Genomic DNA, 6,000 nt, shown 5'->3' on the forward strand with positions numbered 1-6,000 from the left:
TCAGTCTGGCTCATTGCAAACATTTTAAACAATACATATTAAACAATATAATGTGTAAAAAATGAAGTGAGAAATTTTTCCCACCTTCTCAATCTTGTGAGGTAATTATTATAAAAAGTGTTGCCGGGCTTCCCTGGTGGCGCAGTGGTTGAGAGTCTGCCTGCCAATGCAGGGGACACGGGTTCGAGCCCTGGTCTGGGAAGATCCCACATGCCGCGGAGCAACTGGGCCCGTGAGCCACAATTACTGAGCCTGCGCGTCTGGAGCCTGTGCTCTGCAGCAAGAGAGGCCGTGATAGTGAGAGGCCCGCGCACCGCGATGAAGAGTGGCCCCCGCTTGCCGCAACTGGAGAAAGCCCTCACACAGAAACGAAGACCCAACACAGCCATAAATAAATAAATAAAAAATAAAAAGTGACTAATACTCTAAAAAAAAAAAAAACTGATAAATGGTCAATAAATGTTAACTATTAAAAAAAAAAAAGTGTTGCCAATCATTGTCCTCCATAATTTTTCACTTATGAACACCTGCTGGACATCACGCCATGTCCAAGCACGTAGATCTGACATTTTTGGTGGCCACATAGCAGTCATTGAATGGACATACCATGATTTGTTTCTCTCTAATGCTCTCTTTATTGTTGCTGCAGAAAGCAGGATGTGTCCCTTGTTGCATTTATCACTCCATGTAATTTTCAGTGGAGAAATACCAAAAAATGAAAAAAGCCGTCCTTAAAAATATCTTTCCCCCCGAAATTTCTCACTTCTGGATCTTTTGCCTTGGAGGAGTTTGGGGAGTGGTCTGGTAAAGTTATTATTTAGCTGCACATTATCAAACATGAATAGAGGGCTTCCCTAGTGGCACAGTGGTTGAGAGTCTGCCTGCCAATGCAGGGCACACGGGTTCGAGCCCTGGTCTGGGAAGATCCCACATGCCGCGGAGCAACTGGGCCCGTGAGCCACAATTACTGAGCCTGCGCGTCTGGAGCCTGTGCTCTGCAGCAAGAGAGGCCGTGATAGTGAGAGGCCCGCGCACCGCGATGAAGAGTGGCCCCCGCTTGCCACAACTAGAGAAAGCCCTCGCACAGAAACGAAGACCCAACACAGCCATAAATAAATAAATAAATAAATTTAAAAAAAACAAAACAAAAAACAAAACATGAATAGACAATTACTAGAGCCCAATTCCCCCTCTCTTACCAGTTCCTTAGCGATAGTGATTGAAATGGGCCATTCTCATGTCAGAACCAGAAGTGAGAGGGAGTCCTGTGCTGACTTAATAAATGTATCTGCCGAAAATACAATTGTTTTTATTCTACAGGGGGGCAGACAGACAGACACATATATATGTGTATATATATAAACATATATATAGCAACTGTATTTATATATGTTGATATATAAATATATATCTTTAAATATGTTCTCTTGTCTGATTGGAACATTCAATTTCATTAGTATTTAGTATGTTTCATTAATTAACAACTGATATTAAAGATGAGGTACTAAAATACCATTCTGATTATGGCATTTTGAACATTCTTCTGAATGACATCCTCACACAGAAATATCACTATCTGGAAACCAGAAATGGAGCATCATGCTTAATAAGCAGTTCTTACCTCCTGGACTTTCTCTCTCTCTGTCTCTCTCTCCCTCTCTCTCTGTCTCTCTCTCTCCCCGCCACACACACCCCTCTCCTTCCCTGGAATTAGCTCTCTCTCATGACCACACATTTATTTGTCAATTCTCAGCTGCAACTCTAGATTATCATTTTGATTTGCACCCATCCACAGAGAATTACTTCTCCTTCTTCTGTCTCTTTCCCAGTGAACTCTTCAACCCCCTCATCATCAATGGCATTTAACATCATTCTATTTGTTTCTAACAGCTGCAGTCCCCTCAATTTCACCTGCATTCAACTCAAGTCTGTTGGCTTAGTTTCAGTCAAAAGATTCTTACAAATAGGAAGGAGAAAGGAAGCTGATTTCCTGTGTCTCTCCTTTTAATGATCAGGGAGAGCAATTAGGTTGCTATGGCACAAAGAAAAGGTCCTGATAAACAGTCTTACCTTCTCCACTTGGAGTGAAGCTCAGGGACAAGCAAAGTTCATCCCCTAAAGAAGCTGACTGTCATAGTCCCATCCACCGGCCCCATCCACCTGCAACAAAAGCTTCACTGCTGAACTGTCTGAAAGTTGTATACGTGGACAGTTCCTGCAGGAAACAGTGTCGCATTTGCCTAATATTGCATAACATTTTCATAATCCATGCCCATTTGTCATAAGAAAAAACCTGTTTTCCTGATATTTTATATCAGGAAGCATTTGAAACAGGGGAGTGAGACAGTGAGTCTCCTTCACACAAATGAACCAGACTAGAGGAGACTTCTTGCATTCCTTGGTCCCACAAGATTTTTGGAGGTCTACTTTGTGCCAGACCACGGGCTAGGAAAAGGAAATGCGAACATGAACAAATCATTCTCCTCTCCCCCAAGAAGCTTGTAGCCATTTGAGGGCCACAGCCAGTAACTCCCAGGGAGGAACAGTGAGGGCAGAGAGGGAGAGGGCACGTACTAGCTAATGGAAATTTGGGAAGGCTTCACCAAGGACATAATGCATGCCATGAGTTTTGAAGCATGAGTAGGAGCTTCCCTGATGAACAAAGACTGAACTAGGCTTGAAGCTGTGGGGAGGATGCATATACAAAGGCACAGAATTATTGAATGGATGATACCTTTGGGGAACTGCAAATTGTCTGCATGGCTGAAACACAGAGTATGTGGTAGCAAAGGGGAGAAATGAGGCTGAAGAAGAAGGAAGCCTCACCTGGTGGGCTGACTTATGACTTAGAAAACTGTGAATTTAGCTAATTATAATGATTCTACACTTTAGTGTCTGAACTTAGCATATTATTTGTAATTGTGAGAGAGAAGCATTGAAGGCAAGAGTTCAATATATATTTGGTTACTCAGTATACTCAGAAAATGAGTAATTTGTTTGGGCAAATGACCTAGTTTGAATTAGGGCACTGAATACCAACTTCCAAATAATTAGAATAATTAAAGTACATTAAATATTAAAGCTGTCACTAGTTCATAGGAATATTCCTTTGACACTTCAGAAGGATCTTCAAGGCTTTAGAAAGGGTCGGGACTGTGATAGCATGAGTAGCACTCTGTGTGAGGGCCAAGGTGATTGCCCCCAAGATCTGCTGGGGAGGAGGTGAGCGTAGTGTTCTCCTATTCTAAAAATCACTTGCATTGAGAGTATTTTTACACTTTTGTGTTCTGTGAAGCCTCCTGACAGATTGAATTTGGGTCAGCATAATAAATGAAGCACTGCACTAATAATGTTAATACAAACAAATAATCAGAATAAACCACATTTACCCACATGATCTAACAAACATTTGGTCTTGTGGTTGAAACTTGGCAAGTTAATTGTCATAAGAACTCTGAAAGGAAGGTGGAATGAATTGGTAATTTTATCCCTACGTCAGACCTCTGTTCTTGATATTTCCCTGTTCCCACAGACCGGCAAACCCTCGAAATAGCAAGCACATTCTATTGTTAACATTTCTTCCTCTGTGAAATCGAATTAATGATTATAACTTGCTCCATTAATATTGGCTTTACAGCTTCATTAAGTGCTTTCACATGCATTATTTTACTTTGTTTCTAAAGATTTGTTGGATACCCAGGGCAGGAAAGTTGTTGTTTTTTATTGTTTTTTTTTTCCCCCCTCCTACATCTAACATGTAAGAAGCTAAGACTCAGAAAGGTGACTTGCTTTGTCCAAGGTCACATGACCTGAACCACAATGCTTGCTTCTATCTCCAAGTCTGAATACCCTTTTGCAATCATACTGCCTCGAGGACATTTCCTTAAAAGGGAGTTGCACACGGTTAGTAACTTGTACTGTTTGGACGGTCTCCAGGAACTCCTGACCGTTTTCCAGAGCTCCCAAGTGATTCTGGATGGCGCAGTGTCCATCTTCCCTAGCCGCCTTCAATGTCCTGACCAGGATATCGCCTCATAAAAATTGGCTTGCTCCCTTCCACCTTGTCTTTGACCTCTCTTGTACTCACCTGGCTTTCCCAGGTTCTGTCTCCTGCTTCTACTTGGACTCTCTCTCTCTCTGTCTAGCATCTTAGAGTTTCACATCTCTTTTGAATGCCTGACTGTCCTCAATTTATTTCTTTTATCAATACTGCTCTTTTATTGTTTCTATGAGGACTCAGGACTGCAGATGATAAAACAAGTACTGTCTCAATTTTATGTCTGTCCCAGTTCCATGCTCAGCATCTCAGACTTCCAATTACCTGTCAGGGAGGATGAGTCACTGAGGGGTACAGGCACGAAATTAACTGCCCCCAGAGAACAAGGGCAGGGTGAAAGCCTCCTCCATTCCTCACCAGAACCAAAATAGGCATTCTGGGACAGGTCAGTCCAAAAGGGTTACTTACTCAAGATAGATTGGGTGGATGGCATAAGAATATAAATTTGGTCAAGAGGAAACCAAGGCCATGTCTAGAAATATAATGCAGAAGTTCAAGTCTGAGGATCAATGAGTTTTTAAGACTAAGATTCTGAGGAATGAGGGAGTCCTATGGTAGAGGTGAGATTTGCTACTACAAGAACCAGGTATGTTGGATAGGAGATGTTTAAGCAACAAGGATTAAATTTGATTTTGGCTTTGGGATTAGTTACAGGATGCAGGCATGAATACAGAGGGGCAAAGTCTTAACAAAATACACAGATCCATGAATAGCCATCTGCAAGATAAAGACAGCAAGCAGAAAAAGGAAAGGATTTGCAAGAGAGAAAAGGTGACAGGCAGTGGAAAGAAGGATGACAAAGAGTAACAGAGTCTGATTTCATAAACCAGAGCTTCATAGGGCTCCAGTCCCTTTCCAGCACTGTCTACCTCTAATACGAGACACAAATAGAAACCTCCAGCTACATGGAGCTAGTCAAATCTCCCCAGACTCTCAACTTTATCTTCCTCCATGACTTTGCATATGCTTTCCCTTCTCCCTGACATCCTCCTAGTTAGTCCACTTGAAAAACACCTAAGCACTTATCAGGGCTTGACTTATGGATGATCTCCTTTATAAACCTCTCCTTGATGCCTTACTCACCAATTTATTTAAGCACTGTTTGTGTTCCCAACATTGTTCTAATGAAAACCTCACATTAACCCTATGGTATAGATGCTAATGTTATTCCCATTTTGCAGATAGATCATCTAAGATAGATCTAAATCATCTAAGAGTAAATTACAGACATGATACCTCTTTATCCCTAAAGATTTCAGTGTTTAATGTCTAAAAGCAAGAGCAATCTCCTAGATACTACTATATAGTGTTCAAAATCAGGAAATTAATGTTGATAGAATATTATTGTCTAATCTATAGACCTTATTCAGCATTCACCAATTTCGTTGCCCATAGTGTCTTTTATAACAAAAGATATAGATAACAAAAGATGGATCATGAGCTGCATTCAGTTGTGATGTCTTTTTATTCTCCTTTAATCTGGAACATTCCTAAGTCTTTTGAATACAATGGCAGCAACATTTTGAAGCATTATCTTGCAGAATATTCCTCAATTTGGGTTTGTCTAATGTTTCCCTATGATTAGATTCAGGCTATGTAGTTTTGCAGAAATAACACTAAAGTGATTCTGTGTTCTGTGTTCTTCTCAGTGTATCATATCAAGAGTCATATGAAGTCAATTTGTCCCATTACTGGTAATGTTAACTTTGATAATTTGGTTAAGGTGGTGTCTTGCCAGATAGGGAGTCGTTTTAAATTCTTCTCTGGCTTATTAATATTCCTTTATCCAGTATAGGCTGTTCAAGTTGCTCTCTTCCTCTTAATGCGGTTTGATCCTTAGCTATCTTTCTGTTTTTCCCTCTGAGTTCACATTCCCTTGGATATAGTGGACATCTCAGCTGGTGATATGAACCTGTAGGAAAGCGCTGAAGCCTATATCCTTC

The 6,000-nt window shown here is 40.9% G+C and overlaps 1 protein-coding gene across 1 annotated transcript in view; it reads right to left on the reverse strand.

Annotated features, from left to right (window-relative positions):
- ITPRID1 (ITPR interacting domain containing 1) overlaps window positions 1-2,152 on the reverse strand; it is a 112,177-nt gene extending 110,025 nt beyond the window's left edge. Inside the window, 1 exon segment of the mRNA XM_057549649.1 lies at window positions 2,071-2,152. The gene's annotated coding sequence lies outside the window, so the exon portion shown is untranslated.
- Between the last annotated feature and the right edge of the window lie 3,848 nt (window positions 2,153-6,000).

Source organism: Balaenoptera acutorostrata, chromosome 7, assembly GCF_949987535.1.
Source record: "Balaenoptera acutorostrata chromosome 7, mBalAcu1.1, whole genome shotgun sequence".
Classification (NCBI taxonomy): Eukaryota; Metazoa; Chordata; class Mammalia; order Artiodactyla; family Balaenopteridae; genus Balaenoptera; species Balaenoptera acutorostrata.